Genomic DNA, 20,506 nt, shown 5'->3' with positions numbered 1-20,506 from the left:
GGACTACCTTGTAAATATCGCTGATGTTCACATCGCAATATTTACAAGGCTGCCCCTTGCATTGATGCACACGTTAGTTTTTGGAGAAAACCACTGTTTTATCCAAATACTAACGTCTGCTAAAATGCAGACTTACCTATCCCTGACATAGGGGATGGATTATGCAGATACGACCCTGTGGGTCCTATCAGCAAGGTTATCGCCATTTTGCAGGGAACATCTGGAGACCCTCGGGGTGATGGGTGGGTGCACGGAGGTAGGAGTCCATCTCGAGGTCCTCGGGGTGATGGGTGGGTGCACGGAGGTAGGAGTCCATCTCGAGACCCTCGGGGTGATCGGTGGGTGCACGGAGGTAGGAGTCCATCTGTAGTGTTACTTTCTCTGTTGAAGCTCTGGGTTTGGGTTCTGCACGGGGCAGTGATCATGTTTTGTGCGCATATTCATTCCTCTGATGAAAACTTCGCTCATTCACTGCTTCTCCTGGAGGTCTCTTGGAAGCACGTATCACTCTTTTAGATAAAATAAAAATCTTCCTTCCATCTTAGATCCCTGATTTCTTAGCTCCAGCCTCATATTTCATGTCGCTGCTGTGATATAATTTTCACGCAGAATATTTGCAGGTTTTGCTGTGGAGTGTTTTATAAATAAGCGTAGGAGATATACACGATTTTTTTGCATTTTTAAATAATGAGGGGGCATATTTACAAGGCTTTATCTCCGCTTTTCACCCTATTTACAAGAGGGTGCTAACATGCATACTCGCATGTTAGCCCCCTTTATCCCAACGCCTCCCTTTGCATCTCTAATAAGATGCAAAGTGGACGTCACTGGGCGTACCCCGGATGGACATCCTTGCAAATATCGCTGATGTTCACATCGCGATATTTACAAGGCTGCCCCAGCATTTTAGCACAGGTTAATTTTTGGAGAAAACCCTGTGGGTCGTATCAGCACGGTTATTGCCGTTTCGCAGGAAACATCGCTGGAAAACCAGCCATGTTGCCTGCAAAACGGAGATAACCTCTCTATCGCTGGAATTTTTACCGCCCTGGAGAAACGCGTTGATAATAACGCGCTACCAGGGCGATAAATTCCAGAGATAGCCTCTGACAATAAAATTATCGCTAAGCACGGCCAGCGATGATTATCGCTGGCCGTTGAAATTATTCCCCGCGGTCTTTTCATAAAAGAACAACACATACAGCATCACCAAAAAAACATAACAGCACTTAAAACATGTAGAGAAAAAAGTAGAGAATGAGAGGGCGGGGAAATAAAGTGAGGGAGAGAGACGCTATTCTTAGTGCAACAAAGACGTCAGTTTCACCTTTACAACACCCGGTAGAGATATGAGGGAGACGGTGTATTTTCGGTGGTTACTGTGGGCAGAGGGGTCGGCACGGTTTTGTCTTTCCTGCCTGAGGTGTAACTTGGGATTCTTTTCTCTTCAGGGTATGGTGTGTTTGGTGTTTTCACTGCCACTCGCCGCCAGTGCAGTTTCCTCAGACGTGTTGTGGCTTCTGCCTGTCTAGTAGCCCCAGCCACATTCTGGTAGCCAAGGGCAGAGTCTTCAGTGTTCGCATGAGTTTCTCAGTGACTTAGGGGCATATTTACAAGGGCTTTATCTCTGTTTTTTTGGCTTAAAAAGCAAAAAAAGCAGAGATAAAACTATTGCCCTATTTACAAGAGGGTGCTAACATGCATAATCGCATGTTAGCACCCTTTTTCCCAACGCCTCCCTTTGCATCTCTAATGAGATGCAAAGTGGGCATCACTGGGCGTACCCCGGATGGACAACCTTGCAAATATCGCTGATGTTCACATCGCGATATTTACAAGGCTGCCCCAGCATTTTAGCACACGTTAGTTTTTGGAGAAAACCATTGTTTTATCCAAATACTAACGTCTGCTAAATTGCAGACGTACCTATCCCTAACATTGGGGTGGATTATGCAGATACGACCCCGTGGGTCCTATCAGCAAGGGTATTGCCGTAATGCAGGGAAAATGGCTGGAAAACCGGCGATGTGCCCTGCAAAACGGCGATAACCTCGCTATCTCTGGAATTTTTATCGCCCTGGAGAAACGTCTTGTTAATAACACGCTACCAGGGCGATAAATTCCAGAGATAGCTTCCGATAATAAAATTATCGCTAAGCACGGCCAGCGATAATTATCGTTGGCCGTTGATAATATGCCCCTTAATTTGCTTAATTTGAGCCGGTGGTTTCCGGTGCTCGGTACTAATATTTAAATGTAAAAAAAACGCACTCATGGCAGTCTGCCACAAGGTGGGGCTGTTTGTCTAATTTAGAGAATAGGACACAAAAAGAATTCTTAGATTATTCAATGTACATAAAAATGTCTAATGCGTGCCGCCCAAGCCATATTTGTAGGTTTGTGGGCTTGATATACTCTGAACTGTCACACTTGTAGGGTGTGACGGTTAGTAGTCATGTTGGTGCTGTCATTGGCAGCGCTGGCAGGGCCGATGGGTGGGGCAAGCTGCAGCAGTCTCCTAGCGAGCGCCCGGCACTTTTTTTTTTTTACAAATTAAGCTGTGCAGTCTCGGTCCAGGGATGCCCAGAGACTCCTTGACCAGACAAGGCAAGGAAGTTGAGATCTTTATGACAGAGCAGCGGGGCCAAGGCAGGTTGTAATATGAGGCCGCCAGTTTAAGGAGCTTTACAAGTGTGTGTTCTGCCTGGTGGCTGCACCATCTTACTTTGAAAGGCTGGACAGGGGAGGACTCATGGTGGTGCTGATTTAGGGTCAACTCATCAGACCAGTTTTAATGGGGCCTGGGTAAGAAGAAGAGGTATTCTCAGCCTGAAAATCTGAATGTGGATCCCTTTAGACAATTCACTGCCCCCACCCTGCATTCTTCACAGAAACCTTTCGGTATTTGCAGTCAATGGATTCACCAGAAACCTCACCACATTCAAGTCACCAAAAGTGTCCTGCTGTAAGGGCAGGGGCGGCTCGTCTGTAATGGCGGAGGAGCGCCGCCCCACACGTAAGAGTCCGTCATAGAAAAATAAAATAATGATGCAACAATATCATTTTATTTTTCTTTGACTGATTCAGACATGCGTGCAGGGCTTGGGCCAGGCAGGTGGGGGACACTTAGAAGCGGGCACGTATGTTTAGCCGGCAGTCCTAGGTCGGCCAAACATACATGCGCACTTCGATTTCTCCAACCGAGGGTGGAGAAATGCTGCAGGCTCACAGGCAGTGTCTGAGCAGCAGAGCAGGTCGCTCAGACCAATCCTGGCCCTGGCCTCCCAGAGCAGCGCCAGGATTGGCTGAGCAGCCTCTGCCTTCCCAGAGACTGCAGGGAAAGCTCTGAGGCTGCCGCGGCCGTCGGAGGCTGCCGGGAAAAGGTACATTTTTAAAAGAAGTTATTTTTTCTCTCCACTACACCCCCCTGCCCAGCCGCTTCTCTGACTCCCACCCCCTACCTCCGTGTTGTGGCCCTTGCCACTGTGTCAAGGGCTCCGGTAACTTCACCCCTTTAAGAAGTTCTGACACATCTTAAGCCCGGCCCTCATCCTGCCTTACATCCAGGGGTGTAGTTTCAAGATGGGTGTTTGGGGTGTTACACCCCCCTAATAAATGAGTTCTGTAGTAAATAGTTGGTTACAGGTGCTTTCAGTCAGGTATGGTGAGGTGTTAACCGGATTTCACCTCAGATTTTTACATACACATGCAATCAAGAAAGCACACACTCTCTTGTCTCTGTTTTAAAGGTCTTAAAAATGGTTATTTTATAAAAATGTTGAGTTGTAAGTACCCCTCACAATCGCACTCCTCTCCCTTCTACTTCTCCTAAGGGCACCTCCTGCCCTGCTTTCGTATACATCTATTTTATCCAGCCTGATTGATGGGAAATCTGACGCTACCACCCCCCAAATCTTACTGCCCAAGCTGCGCCCCTGCTCAGCTCTCGTCTGTATGTGACACTGGGGCTGCAGCACTCACCAGCACAGGCTCCTGTGCCGTCTCTCTACCTGGGATCAAGAACTCGAAGATACTGTGATCTTGGGAGGAGGAAGATAAGACCTCCCCTGTCCTGACACCGCCTTGTGAATTCACTCACTTAGCGGCAAACAAGGAAATAAGGCTGATCTCTCACCCTCACTTACTGGCAGTCTCACCTTCACCCTCACTAGGAGGCACAGTCTCACCCACAATAGATGGCACAGCTTCACCCACACTAGGTAGCACGGTCTCACCCACACCAGGTGGCACAGTCTCACCCACACTAGAGGCACAGTCTCACCCACACCAGGTGGCACAGTCTCACCCACACTAGAGGCACAGTCTCACCCACACCAGGTGGCACAGTCTCACCCACACTAGAGGCACAGTCTCACCCACACCAGGTGGCACAGTCTCACCCACACTAGAGGCACAGTCTCACCCACACCAGGTGGCACAGTCTCACCCACACCAGGTGGCACAGTCTCACCCACACTAGAGGCACAGTCTCACCCACACCAGGTGGCACAGTCTCACCCACACTAGAGGCACAGTCTCACCCACACCAGGTGGCACAGTCTCACCCACACTAGAGGCACAGTCTCACCCACACTAGAGGCACAGTCTCACCCACACCAGGTGGCACAGTCTCACCCACACTAGAGGCACAGTCTCACCCACACCAGGTGGCACAGTCTCACCCACACTAGAGGCACAGTCTCACCCACACCAGGTGGCACAGTCTCACCCACACCAGGTGGCACAGTCTCACCCACACTAGAGGCACAGTCTCACCCACACCAGGTGGCACAGTCTCACCCACACTAGAGGCACAGTCTCACCCACACCAGGTGGCACAGTCTCACCCACACTAGAGGCACAGTCTCACCCACACTAGAGGCACAGTCTCACCCACACCAGGTGGCACAGTCTCACCCACACTAGAGGCACAGTCTCACCCACACCAGGTGGCACAGTCTCACCCACACTAGAGGCACAGTCTCACCCACACCAGGTGGCACAGTCTCACCCACACTAAAGGCACAGTCTCACCCACACCAGGTGGCACAGTCTCACCCACACTGGGTGATAAAGTCTCACCAATAGTAGGTGGCACGGCTTCACCCACACTAGGTAGCACGGTCTCACCCACACCAGGTGGCAGGCTCTCACCGACTCTAGGTGGCACGGTCTCGCCCACTCTAGGTGGCACGGTCTCGCCCACTCTAGGTGGCACGGTCTCACCCACACTAAGAAACACAGGGGCATATTACCAACAACTAGCGATCATTTTTGTCTCTAACTTGTTTAGAGACAAAAATTATCGACGCACATCGGCGATTTTTATCGCAGATAAACCTTGCTATTAGCAAGGTTTATCGCAAATGCGATAAAAAACGTCCGCAATGCATGAATATCGCTGAAAAGTCAGCGATATTCATGCATTATCGAGCAAATGCTCTTAGCCATGTTATCCACCTCCCATTGGATAACATGGTGAAGAACTGCTCTGGGCAGGTGTTAGCTTTTGGAGATATTCGCGCTTAGCGCGAATATCTCCAAAAGTTGGTAATAGGAGATAGCGATGTTAGCGACTGTTTCCAGTCGCTAACATCTTGGCACGCCCACTTTGCATGTCATTAGTGATAAATATCACTGACATGCAAAGCGGGGCCCAAGATGGTCGCTATCTCCTACTAGCTGTCACTAACTGGTGTTAGCGACAGCTTGGTAATAGGGAGATAATTTTATCTCCGCTTTCTTGGCTTTTAAAGCCAAAAAAGCGGAGATAAACCCCCTTGATAATATGCCCCACAGTCTCACCCACACCAGGTGGCACGGTCTTACCCACACTGGGTAGTAAAGTCTCACTCACTCTGGGTGGCACGGTATGGCCCTGTTTTCTCTCGTCGCTTTGGCCATCTAACCACAGCGGGCTTAGCACGAGATCTTTGTATTGTTGTGCCGGGTGAAAGTTTATCTTTCAAAAGGTGAGGTTCATCCAAGGCAGGTACAGAGAATTGTCAACATCCCAATGATGTGTCATATTTACAATAAAACGCATCATGTTGCAAGGAAGGGCAGATACATCAGTATAGCTGATGTATCTGTGTGGCGCAAAAGTGACGCATTGCTGGAGTGTGTCACAAAAGTGACGCAACTTCAGCGATGAGTCCTTTCAGCCCCATGTGAACGGGCCTGCGTCACCCTTACGCCTGCCCTGAGGCAGGCGTCAGGTTGTGATGCATTGCTGTCCTAGAAGTGGCTCATAGATTTTGCTGTGCCACTCCTATGACCCTTTCTTCCGGGTGAACGCCCACCCTGCATACATTATACCTGAGGCAGGTATAATGTAGCGCAGGGACTTAAAGTTACAAAGTGATGCATCTGCCTAGATGCATCAATTCGTAAATATGGCGCAACATGGCGCATTATTTACGCCACCACTGCGCCACTAAAAGTGATGCAACGGCAGCGAAAATTGCGATAGGGGCTCAAAAAACAGCTCCTATAAGTTAAGAGGACTGCCAGCCTTGACTGCGTCGTACAAGCAAAAACTTACGACCAGATGAGACATAGCTGAAAATCTTCGATAAAACATGATATTTGAATAACTGAACAGTAAGGGCCGGCCCACATTAGATTTATTAGGTGTGAATGTCTCCAACCAAGGAGGGACAAGAACCCGTTCCCTGGTTGTATAAGGGCGCTGCGAGCAGAGGGCTTGGACCAAGGGCATAACATGTTTTAAATCAAGATTATGGACACACAAGTCGCTTTAATGTACTGAAGATGCGACAGGTGTAGGTAACTAACTGGCTGCAACAGGAGGAGAGCTGGCCACAGGTACCTAGCACACATCGTCCATTCTGCACCACAGACTGCAGTGAGGGAGGGCCAGTCCGCCCTCTTCTCACACATGTGTACATGCTACCAAACCAAGCACTGCATCCGTGTTCACACACAGCTCCAGAACCAGGGGCCCGATTCACAGAACTAACTTAAGACAAAATCCTAAACTTACTACTTTTGGTATTCACAGAAGTTAGGAATTTGTCTTAAGTTTGTCTTAAGACAGACTTAAGACAGACTTAAGTTAGGATTTTGTCTTAAGTCTATCTTAAGTCTGTCTTAAAACAAACTTAAGACAAAATCCTAACTTCTGTGAATACCAAAAGTAGTAAGTTTAGGATTTTGTCTTAAGTTAGTTCTGTGAATCGGACCCCAAGACTCCTCATACAGGAGTCCACTACTGGTCTGCTCACCGTTGTTCTTCGGGAGGAACTCTGACAGCAACCGTCCCATCACACCTGATGTCAGCAGCGAGCGTGAAAGTTGCTGATCTGTTTTGGCGGTGAGATATGCGAAGGAACTGATTTTGGACCAGAACCAAGACTCATCATACAGGAGTCCACCACTGGTCTGCACACCATTGAGTGGTGTGGCTCACTGGTTAGAGGCGGCAGACCTGTAAGCAGAGAACGGCCCAGGACCAGGGTTCAATTCCCGACGCGGCAGGGTCTTGGACCAGGGTCAACGGACTTGATAATTCTCGCCTCGGTGCCTACTCTAACCAGGGAACACACTCGGCAACTCTGGGCATTAAGCTTGCCTCATCTCTACAAGGGCCCCCCACAGACGCCGGGGATGCCTGGTTTCACCTTGGAGATACCCAGAAAGGGACCATCTCACAGGGAAAACCAGGACGGGTTCCCCAGCGGTCTACAGCGCGGAGATACTCCATGGAGTCGCAGTGCGCTTTACAAGTACACCCACATTTACATTTTATTTACATTTACATCTTCACGAGGAGATCTGTGACAGTAACCATGCCATCACACCTGATGTCAGCAGCGAGCGCGAAACTCACTGATCTGTTTTAGCAGTGGTTGTGTGAATGAACAGATTTTGGACCAGAACCAAGACTCATCATTCAGGAGTCCACTGCTGGTCTGCACACCATTGATCTTTGCAAAGAACGGTGACAGGTGCCACTTTCACAGCACACTGGTGAATGTTTTAAGAGGTTAGCTCTTTTTTCAAGCGCAAAGTGAGCAACTTGCTCGGCATCTAGGTGCTGCAGGCAGTTGTATGCACCCTCCGTCTGAGAAGTAATTGCCGCATGGCCTGCTCCTAGGTGACTGGGCATGAGTGGGTGTGGTCAGGGTGATGTTGGGAGCTGTAAGTGATGCTGTGGTTCAGGCTGTTTTATGGTTGTAACATCTGGCCTTACCAATTCCCAACAAAAGGCGCGCCATGTACAGACTGCGTAAGGATAGCGGGGTGAGTTGATCTCAGGATTAAGTGTCATTACCATACCATCACACCTGATGTCAGCAGCGAGCGCGAAACTCACAGATCTTTTAGGGCAGTGAGAGATCCGATGGAACAGTCGGTTCCTGAGAGGTAGGTTGTACACACTAAAAAGGAACACACCCCTAAGTGTGATCGGTAGATAGCGGGACGGGAATGCGTTTCCTGCTTGTTGAGATTGGACCATGGGGCGAGGGATCAGGGGGCTTTTCAGAGAGTGCCAGCCTATGCTTGTAACCGACGACCTCCTGCCGATTTGTGGGCAGGGCAGGGGCAGTGTAGCTTTCAGAGTCTGTGGCTCACGTCAATACAAACTGAAGATTCAGCAAACATATGTAGGGGCAGATTTACAAGCCCCGTACGCCGCTTTTGAGCCAACGTTGCGTCACTTTTGTGACGCAGCGGCGGCGCAAAGTCAGCGCTATGATGCAGGGTATTTACAACATAACGCATCTCCCTAAATGAGTCACATTGTAAAGCCCTGCGCCACATGACACCTGCATCAGTTTTAATGTGGGCGTTCAGGCATGGGGAGGGGGCGTTCCGGTGCAGGAACGCCTCTGAAAAGTAGCTGAGTGAAATCTACAAGATTTCACTCAGTCACTTTTCCAACCCCGCTGCGTCAAAACTTTGCGCCTACTTGAAGCAGGCGTAAGGCTTGACGCACCATGTTAGACATGGGCAGGAATGGCACAGTGCTGTAGTTGCGTCACGCCCGCGACACAACTCCAGCACTGCGCCAAGGTTAAGGCAGCAGATGCGACACGCAGCATTTCCTTGCGCCATGATGCACCGCATTGTAAATGCGGCACATCCGTGGTGGCGCAAGGATTAAAATGCGTGTCGCAAGTTTCCTGATCTGCAGGGATGCGCCAGGAAACCTAAATCTGCCCCGAGTTTCCTTGAAGAGCCCTGTTTCGGTACAGTAATGTGCCTTTAAAATACACAAAACAATATTAAGTTTAATAGCGCATAAACCCAGAAATGGTAATAAAATGCACAATATTAAGGGAAGTATAAAAGTGTGTTACGACGGAACTCCAATAGTGAAAACATTCAAAAGCTAGAACACACGGTAACTTATTAAAACAATGTTATGTAGCGCGCGGCGTATCCCAGTACAGTTAAGCCCTGGGACTGATGAAAAATTAACTTAGACAACGGGGGAAGCTCCTAGCTGGACACAACTGCATTATATTTGGGGAATTATGAAAGTATTCAAAGTTGAAGTAGGACCCCAAGTTGCATCAGAAGTCCCCATGAAGAATAAAGTAAATATATTTAAAATGCGGTTCAGGAAGCAGACAAAGAATGTAGACCAGTGTCTGGGATTTGTGAGGGAAGTGTTAACTGAGACAGCATGTGAAAAAAAGCGAGCAATGTTCAGGTTGGGGCTCTTGCTCCCAGATTAACAAAAGATGGTGAGCAGATAGGGAAGAAAGGCCTCCTGGCCAGGGTTGTATGACGTTACAACGCATACTTTTACAACGCATACCTTTACAACACATTTTTTACAACGCAACATCCATTACAACGCATTCCATTACAACGCATGCCATTACAACGAATATTGTGAAACTACCTTTACAACGCATTCCATTACAACGCATACTACCTTTACAACGCATACCATTACAACGCATAACATTACATTGCATGTTTGGTAAGTATTGGATAGTGTAGGGGTAAAAATTACTATTCTAACTCCAGGGGGTGAAACAGTAGGGTAAGTGTTGGATAGTGTAGGGGTAAAAATTACTATTCTTACACCAGGGGGTTCAACAGTAGGGTAAGTGTTGGATGGTAATGTTATGCGTTGTAATGGTATGCCTTGTAATGACTGCATTGTAATGACATTCGTTGTAGTGGTATGCGTGTTGTGTCATGCGTTGTAATGGTTGCGTTGTAAAGACATGCGTTGTAATGGATGTTGCGTTGTAAAAGTTTCGTTGTAATGGTAGTGCTTTGTAAAAGTTGCGTTGTAAAGGTTGTTCCCCCCTGGCCAGACCGCCAAAGGGATTGCTTGAGGGGATGTTTCCCACAAGAAAACAAATCCTGGCATCTCTCTGCTGTTTCCCACTTTTGCAGTCCAGAAGGACCATCTAGCCATATATCATTCCAATTTAAAACTAGTGTTGTTCTAGTGTACCGCATTTAGGGGCATATTATCAACGACCAGCAATAAATATCGAAGAGCGCGCTTAACACGATTTTGTTTAACGCCGGCTATCGCCGGATTTGATTGCCGAGATATCGGGTTATTTACAACACTTATCTCCACGGCGATGAGAATCCAGCACTAGCAGCAAAATGCAGGTTTATCTCTATGAGTCCAGCAATAAACCTGCAGCGATAGGGGAATCCTTAGTGATAGGGAGATGTGGATTTAGCCGTACAATCCACCTCCCAAGTAAAAGATAGTCGAGTCAGGATTTTCACAGACGTAAAATACCGGTGATAACCGCGGTTAGCGCAGCTTTTAATATCGCTAATTGTGTCCTGGGCGGGTTTGTAAATACCGTGAAGGACAGATAGCGATATTTTTAATGTTGTTTTGGTAGGGAACCCCTACTTTGCATCTCATTAGGGATGCGATGCAAGGCGTAAGGAAAACCGGTGCTAAGATAAGTAAACACGCGCTAACGTGTCCTTGCTAATACTGCAATGCTAATATCTCTGCTTTTCGGCCGAAAATGGCCACTAAAGCGGCCATAATAGGCTTGAAAATATGCCCCTAGATAAGATATGTACCAGCTGAGGAAGCGAGAGAGCACTACCTCCTTACTGAGCTTACAAACTGAGTCACTTGTAATATAAACAATAGCTACTCAGCCAGACGCATCAAGCATCCATTTTGCGATTCCTTATTAGCGAAAAATAAGGAATCGCTAATAAGGAATAGCAAAATGCTATGCATTAAGAAATCTCTTAAAAAATAGCGATTTCTTAGAATTCCTTAATTGCGACTCGCAAATTGCGAGTTACAATTAAGGAATACCTCCCCATTCATTCCTATGGGCCTAGAGGCCTAGAGGCCCATAGGAATGAATGGGAAGACAATCTCAATTTGCGAATCGCAATTAGCGATTCGCAAATTGAGATTGCGATTTCAAGGGTGCGGGGGTGTCCAAAGAACACCCTGTTTCACCCCTGATATTGATCTGTGCACATATGTTGCGCACACACATGCCCTCAGGGCATGTGTGTGCGCAACATGAAACTTTGATAACTGCACTTTAGTGCATTTTTAAGAGTTTTTGCAAATTACCATGAAGTTGTACTTCGTGGTAATTTGCGTGCCCTATTAGCGAATTCGCTATTTTTGAAACTTTTATGCATTGCATTTAAGGAATCTCAATTTGAGATTCCTTAAATGCAAACAATCACAATTTAGCGAATTCCCTATTTGCGATTTTTGCATTTGGGATGATGCATCCCAAATGCAAAAATACCGGTCGCAAAGGGGCAGATTCTGAGAATCTGCCCCTTTGCGACCGTTTTTTAGCTTGATGCATCTGGCTGACTGTGCGTTATGATGGTGCAGTAAGACCCAGGGTGGGTGGGAAGCCACTGCAAAAATATTGTAAAATATAAGATAAAAACATTACTGTTCGGGAAAGTGGTTGGTGATGGAAATTGACTGCACAAAATTACATCTATTGTGAGTAATAAAGCGTAAACGTGTGTGAAAATACAGTTAATCCCCCTACGTGTATCCCTGTGCAATTACATCCCGGGGCTATTGAAAATTCAACGCAGACAGTCTGGGAAGTCCGTAGCTTATAAACAAAATAATAATTCCATTATAGTGGGGGTTAGACATTCGGTAAAGTCCATAGCTGTTGTGCCTGCAACACTAAATAACAAGGGGAGTGACGGGGGCATGCAGCCACATGGGAGGGGGGAAAGCTCCATTATATTGCGAGCAGCTACGGACGCAGAGCTGAACACAGGCAAACACTAACGGGAGCAGGAAAGGAGAAAGAAAAAAGTCCCTTAACTACGAATAAACAACCAAAGAGTAAAAATACTGGGGCAGATTTACAATAACTGGCGCATCCCTGTATATAAGCAGGGATGCGCCAGTTATTGTGCGTCACGCCTCAGCAACCATGGATGCGCCGCATTTACAATGTGGCGCGCCATCATGGGGCAAAAACAGACAGATGCCTGACGCATCTGTGCCGTAAAGGCGGCGCATTGCTGGAGTCGTGTCGCAAGCGCGATGCAGCTCCAGCAAGGCTCTGGGGTGGCCTATATTAAAAATGCTGCGTCAATCCTTACGCCTGCTTCAAGCAGGCGCAATGTTTTGACGCAGCATGGGCTCAAAAGTGACAGAGTGAAATCTTGTAGATTTCACTCAGCCACTTTTAGGAGGCGTTCCTGCGCCGGAACACCCCCCCTGCGCAGGAACGCCTACTTCTGGCACAGGGCTTTACAACGTGATGCATCTCCCAGATGCGTCACGTTGTAAATACCCCGCAGCATGGCGCTGGCTTTGGGCCGCCGCTGCGTCACAAAAGTGACGCATCGGCGGCGTAAAAGAGGCGCAAGGGGCTTGTAAATCTGCCCCACAGTACTTAGTCACTGCTGTGTGGAGGAACAGAAAGACAAACAGGAGGGACAAAGATAAGGATTGACCACTAGTAAGAGAGGATTTTTAAAGGACACTGAAACAAACAAATGGCGAGCAGGGGGATGGCTTCAACCCCACAAGAGAAGTTACTATAGGTCTCGAATGCTGGACGTAAAAAACAGCCTGGGTTTCCTCAATTTAATAGAAAATCTCCTACCTACTTCTATCAATGAGTTGACATGTTTCTACCCTCTTTTCAGGTCTGGGGCATGCCTCAGGACTGAAGCCTCATTCCCTTGGTTTCCACCTCCTCCTTCAACATATATGTGATGCAAGATGGCAACAAGTTGAAGGATGTGTGCGTTGTTATTAAGAGGGAATTTGCCACATGGTAATGGGGGATGGGTGTTGTAAGTCAGTTTCCCTGTGCCCAGACCCCCCACCTTCGTGAAAGGCCCCATTTACATGTCATATTCTAGGGGGTATCCACGCTAAGGTTGCTCGGGTCTTGTGATGAGTGGTTTGCTGTTGGTGTATCAAGCTATGGGTCATTCTGAGTACAGTGCTGCCTGACCTCAAAGGGGGATGTGCATTGGATGTGGGCGCTTGGAGGGCCCCAAGGGTCTCTACTCCCTCCCATTCTGGGACCCCTCTCCATACAGCTACCAGAGTCAGGTCCTGTGGTTGCCCCTTCCTCAGGACTCCTTCTGGGCTCTGGTTGGTTCTCACAGGCTCCTGCTCGCCCTCACTTACTTCTTCACTCCCTGTAATAAGGAGCTCCTAGGTTAAGGGGCTCCAGCAAACAAGCATTGGCTCCTGCATGCAGCGGGTGCACAGCAAGGGCTGGGGCAGGCTTCTGGTTTGTTCTATAAACGGGATGCAATACTGTTTGCCTGTCTAGAAAAATAGAAATGGGAGAGACCAGCTTTGGTGTTCATGGAAACTGGCTTTGTATTGTTGGGAAAACCAAGGTGCATGGACAGCTGACTATGGAATCTACCAAGAGCTTGTCAGGAGTCCTGCAGGGCGCAGGCAGAGTTTGATGCTGCCATGTATTTTCTCCCTGTGTTCACATCCTCAAAGAGGAGCTGGCAGAGGTGAGAAGTGATGCAGGAAAATTGTATTGGGTGCTGCGCCAATATGCGGTGCATGTTTCTTAGTTGTTTATAATGCTTTGAACGGTGCACTTTGAATGCATGTGCTTTTGGGAGAGCGTAGGTGGTGATATTGCACTCCATTTTCAGTGTACCTTGTTTACCTTTTTTCTGCTAGTACTCAAAGGGTGTTTAATGGCTGGTGTGCTGTTGCGTGAAGGGTGCTCACTCCACTAAGATAAATGCTTAAGTGCTGCTTACGTGGGGGGTGTGCGCTCCACTTGGTCGAGCTGTATGTCGGCTGTTTGCGTGGAGGGTGGACACTCCACTCGGTATGATGTGTGTGTGCGGTTTGCATGGAGGATGTGTACTCCACTGGTTTGAATGCCCATGTGTTGTCTACATGGAGAGTGTCTGCTCCACTGAGTTGACTGCATTAGACTTATGACGTTGATAGTGTTTTCACCACTGGGTATAATACAGTGTGTATTCTTTGCCGAGATGGCGTGTACCCCATTGGGTGGAAGGATCATGTCCTGTTTGTGTGGAGGGTATGTTCTCCACTGGTGGAATACCTCTGTATTCATTGCCGAGATGGCGTGTACCCCATTGGGTTGAAGGATCATGTCCTGTTTGCGTGGAGAATGTGTTCTCCACTGGTGGAATACCTCTGTATTCTTTGCCGGCATCATGTGGACTCCATTGGGTTGAAGGGTCATGTCCTGTTTGTGTGGAGGGTGTGTTCTCCACTGGTGAAATACCTCTGTATTAATTGCCGAGATGGCGTGTACCCCATTGGGTTGAATGGTCATGTCCTGTTTGTGTGGAGGGTGTGTTCTCCACTGGTGGAATACCTATGCATTCTTTTTCGGGATGGCGTGGACTCCATTGGGTTGAAGATTCATGTCCTGTTTGTGTGGAGGGTGTGTTCTCCACTGGTGAAATACCTCTGTATTAATTGCCGAGATGACGTGTACCCCATTGGGTTGAAGGGTCATGTCCTGTTTGTGTGGAGGTTGTGTTCTCCTCTGGTGGAATACCTCTGTATTCTTTTCCGGGATGGCGTGGACTCCATTGGTTTGAAGGGTCATGTCCTGTTTGTGTGGAGGGTGGGTTCTCCACTGGTGGAATACCTCTGTATTTCTTGCCAGCATGATGTGGACTCCATTGGGTTGAAGGGTCATGTCCTGTTTGTGTGGAAGATGTGTTCTCCAATGGTGGAATACCTCTGTATTCTTTGCCGGCATCATGTGGACTCCATTGGGTTGAAGGGTCATATCCTGTTTGCATGGAGGGTGTGTTCTCCACTGGTGGAATACCTCTGCATTCTTTGCAGGCATGGTGTGGACTCCATTGGGTTGAAGGGTCATGTCCTGTTTGTGTGGCGGGTGTGTTCTCCACTGGTGGAATACCTCTGTATTCTTTGCCAGCATCATGTGGACTCCATTGGGTTGAAGGGTCATATCCTGTTTGCATGGAGGGTGTGTTCTCCACTGGTGGAATACCTCTGTATTTTTTGCAGGCATGCTGTGGACTCTATTGGTTTGAAGGGTCATGTCCTGTTTGTGCGGAGGGTGTGTTCTCCACTGGCGGAATACCTCTGTATTCTTTGCCGGCATGGTGTGGACTCTATTGGTTTTAAGGGTCATGTCCTGTTTGTGTGGAGGGTGTGTTCTCCACTGGTGGAATACCTCTGTATTCTTTGCCAGCATCATGTGGACTCCATTGGGTTGAAGGGTCATATCCTGTTTGCATGGAGGGTGTGTTCTCCACTGGTGGAATACCTCTGTATTTTTTGCAGGCATGCTGTGGACTCTATTGGTTTGAAGGGTCATGTCCTGTTTGTGTGGAGGGTGTGTTCTCCACTGGCGGAATACCTCTGTATTCTTTGCCAGCATGGTGTGGACTCCATTGGGTTGAAGGGTCATGTCCTGTTTGTGTGGCGGGTGTCTTCTCCATTGGTGGAATACCTCTGTATTCTTTTCCGGGATGGCGTGGACTCTATTGGGTTGAGGGGTCATGTTCTAATTGCGCGAAGGGTGTGCTCTCCACTGGTGGAATACCCCTGTATTGTTTGCGGGCATGGTGGTAACTTCATTGTATTGAAGGTCATGCACTGTTTGCGAGAAGGGTATGTTCTCCATTGGATGAATTATCTTTGTATTCTTTGTCGGGATAGCGTGTACCCCATTGGGTTGATGGGCCATGTCCTGTTTGTGGGTACGGTGTGTTCTCCACTGATGGAATACCTCTGTATACTTTGCCGGATGGTATGTACTTCATTGGGTTGAAGGGTCATGTCCTGTTTGAAGAGAATGTGTGCTCCACTGTGTTGAAAGCCTCTAGGTTGTGTACGTAGGGTGTGTACTCCTCTAGGTTGAATGCCTGGTCGTTGTTGGGGGGGCACATACTCCCTTATGCAGAAGGCCTGTGTGCTGTCTGCATGGAGAATGCATCCTCCACTGTGGTAAATGCCCGGGTGTACTTGGCACGGAGGGTACTCCATTGGGTGGTAAGTCCATGCTAACTACTGATATTGGGGCTATTATATGTTTTATTTGCCATGTGAGGTCTATGGAGCTGTCTAGTTGTGAGCTTTTTTCTACCTATCTATCCCTATCTGCACACCAACAATTCTGTCTGTAATGGAGGCTCCCTGGTACCATGGCAGAAGGGTGCCTTTATCAGTGCTAGGCAGCACACAGAATACCACCTCTAGAGGTAGCAGTTGTGTGCCTTATTTTAGTAGATATGATGCATTTCTGCTCTCTCTGTTTCACGCAACGCTTCAAGTTCCCTTGCTGTGTTACTTTGCATGAAACTTTAGTTAATCTGACCCTAAGTGCAATGGTGAATGGAGAAGTGTGGCTCACTGGTTAGAGGCGGCAGACCGATAAGCAGAGAACGGCCCGGGACCAGGGTTCGATTCCCGACGCGGCAGGGTCGTGGACCAGGGTCAGCGGACTCGATAATTCTCGCCTCGGTGCCTACTCTAGTCAGAAACCACACTTGGCAACTCTGGGCATCAGCTTGCCTCATCTTCACAACGGCCCCCCAGACCGCATGGGATGCTTGGTCGCACCTTAGAGATACCCATCAGGGACCATCTCTCAGGGTGAGCCAGGACGGGTTCCCCAGCGGTCGAAGCGTGGAGATACTCCTCCGGGAGTCGATTCCTAGCGCTATATAAACCCGCAATTAAATTAAATTAAATTAAAATGGGAATGACCAGATGTGGGGACACACTGTACTCAGACTGCATGATGATGATGTGACCATGCGCAGATGTATGAACACGATGGCCATGACTGTCCCAGGCGCCTTCAGAGGCAGGTTGAGAAGATCCACTGGGCCAGTGAGTGATATGAAACTGTCCTTCTAGTTGTAAAGTGTAAGAATTTGAATGTAGGTGACCGAGGTTGGTGGTCCAGCCGCTCTCTTAAGAGCTGTACATAAATGTTGGGCTCAGTTTTGATACCATTGCTAATGTGATTATGGCAGATGGGGAATTCAATGTTGCTATTGTAAATAAAAGGTTAATAAAGCATTGCTATTGATCAGAAGGATATTAGCTGCGTTGAGTTCAACAGATAACCAGGTAAATATCAAACTTGTTGCGGGCAGTAGAGGTTATCCACCATGTACAGTATAGTAGCGCTGACTAAGAATGAATGAATGACTTATAGAGAGTGACTGCTATCAATTGGGTATCCTGATGCTGGGATCTGGAGTCACTGTCAGTTATCTTCTGAATTCCTGGATTGTAGTGAAGATGGAATAACCAAGTTATATATATAATATATATATTTTTTTAAGTTGTCTTCATATTTAATAAGTCAGTGGGAATAGAGTTTTAAAGTTTATTGGACTCAAAGGCAAATCATTGTGCCCCTATAGTAGTGCGCTGGTTAACCAATCAGATTGGAGTTGGCCGATTTTAATAATCTAGCTGCCTTATAGGGCTTAATCAGGTTGTGAATCTATATGGGAGCTTTAATTCAAGAATAGACACATGGATTTAAACTTGCACTCTTTGGAGACCTGCCACTCAAATTCTCCAAGGTGATTGGAAATGGATTGATGAGGGGGATGGTCGACAATAGGAATTCTGCTTCTGTTTGTACTACCTGTAGTTTGTATAACAGGTAATTCTTCAGACCTAAACCGAGTAATGAGCGCCTATAGCACTGTTTTCCTGGAGGCTGCTGGAATGAGGGAGAGAGTCTTCCTAAGTGTTTTTAGCGAAACAGGCAGCAGTGACTCTAAAGATTTCATCTACAAAATAAAGATTTTGTCAAAGCAAATCCCAAGGTTTCCGGCAGATGATGCGGGTTGAAGTGGCTGACCAAGCATAGCAGGCCACCAGCGGAGGCAGAAAACCCCACTAGGCACCAGGGATATTTTTTTTTTGCAGATGGAAGCAACCCCTTGGGCATGGGTCGCTTCCAAGGGGGTCAAATTAATTGTATGTGTTTCTCCCCCCGCGGCCCCCCCCAACCCCCAGAGGCAGATCAGCTCATTTTTTGGGCCTTTCAGCCCCTGGTGGGAGGGTGACTGGGGGGGGCAGAAAACCCAACTAGGCACCAGGGATTCTTATTTTTTGCAGATGGAAGCGTTGGGGGTCTACGCAAGCCATACCTCCCTGGACTCCCCAGCTGTCTAGTTTTCAGAAATGTGTGAATCTGGTAGGCTTCCATAGATGGCCCCCAAGCCCAGGGCCAAATACCCAGGTGCCCCCCTTGCAAAAACCAGGTCGTTTTGTGATAGGTAATTTTGATGTCTCTACAATACGTTTTGTGCCCTTGCCTGTCGCGGGCACTTGGCCCACACTCATGAGTGAGGTATCATTTTTATCGGGAGATCTAGGGGAACACTGGGATGTAGGTCATTTGTGTCAGCCTGGTGATCCCACAACTTTCCCACACAGCAAAATGATCTCTCACTTGTGTGGCTGTCCAATGCAGAATCGGCTAAAATGTATTTTAAAAAATGTAGCGCTTAGAATTCGCAGTGCTATACCCTTTATCCCTGTTTTTTGGCCCTTCCCAGTCACACGACCTTGCCCCACCCACACAAGTGAGGTAGCATTTTACTCGGGAGAACAAGGAGAACGCTGGGTGGTAGGACATTTGTGCCGGCAAGGTGATCCCACACAGAAATGTGTGGAAAAAGTGATTTATTTCAGCTAATTTTTAGGTTTGCAGGTGATTCGTAGAGTAGCATTGGGCGATCCATGCATGCCATACCTCCCTGGATTTCCCAGGGTGTCTAGTTTTCAGAAATGTGTGGGTTTGGTAGGTTTCCCTAGATGGCCGACGAGCCCAGGGCCAAAAACAAAGGTGCCCTCCCCCCTTTTGCAAAACCAGGACGCTTTGCTGCTCATTGGGGGACCAACCTGCAGGACGCTACTCTACCCTGGTGGGACTTCCTGTCCCAGGGTGCTTTTGTGCACAAGCGCTGGTGGCGAGGGAGGCATGGTTACAGCACATTAAGCACTGCCTGTCCCCCCGCAGGCCAACGGTGGGCCCATCCGCACCTGTCATAGCCCGGAAGAGGCTGGGCCGGGCCGCCTCCTTGAAATTTTGCATCAGAGGATTGTGGTCTTCCCACTTAGAAAAGATACTGTGAGCTAGCTTAAAGCACCCGTAAAGCACCCTATTAGCAAAATCAAGAGTCGCACATCCTCCTTGGGTTGGAGGGCCTTTTCTTACCCCTTACTGTGGAGTGGTGTGGGTCACTGGTTAGAGGCGGCAGACCCGTAAGCAGAGAACGGCCCGAGACCAGGGTTCAATTCCCGACGCGGCAGGGTTGTGGACCAGGGTCAAAACTGACTCGATAATTCTCGCCTCGGTGCCTACTCTAACCAGGGAACACACTCGGCAACACTGGGCATTAAGCTTGCCTCATCTCTACAACGGCCCCCCACAGACGCCGGGGATGCCTGGTTTCACCTTGGAGATACCCAGAAAGGGACCATCTCACAGGGAAAACCAGGACGGTTTCCCCAGCGGTCTTCAGCGCCAGGATACTCCATGGAGTCGCAGTGCGCTTTACAAGTACACCCACTGTTATCTGGGGGGTGTGAGGAAGAGGAACGTAATCGAGGAAGGGCTTGGGAGGGGCCCGCAAGAAGAAAACTACAAATAAATCTGATGATTCAAGTCTGGCGGCGGTGCGGGTGTGCTGGATTGAATCAACAATCTATTGAATGTGAGGAGCTTCAAGATCCAATTGTCACTGATAGTGCAAAAAAGACCAAAATCTCACACATGCATGTTAGCCCAACAAAAACTGGGCGTATCCCGAGTATGTTTAAGGGAGCGCCCAGCAAGAAAATGATTTTGGAAGCTACAGATGTGCCTCCCGTGAACCTGCCAAGCAATGACTGTGCCTCTCCTTTGACCACAGCTGACGTCCCATGTATGAATAGATTCTTACCTCTTCTAGACCCACCAGAACTTCTGGGCACCACTACTCTCCCAGGTGAACAGGCGGTTAGGGAGGATATAGATGTCGGTAGACACAAAGCAATATTTAGCCA

Source organism: Lissotriton helveticus, chromosome 1_1 (assembly GCF_964261635.1).
Source record: "Lissotriton helveticus chromosome 1_1, aLisHel1.1, whole genome shotgun sequence".
NCBI classification, from domain to species: domain Eukaryota; kingdom Metazoa; phylum Chordata; class Amphibia; order Caudata; family Salamandridae; genus Lissotriton; species Lissotriton helveticus.
Note: the sequence above shows the minus strand (reverse complement) of the source record.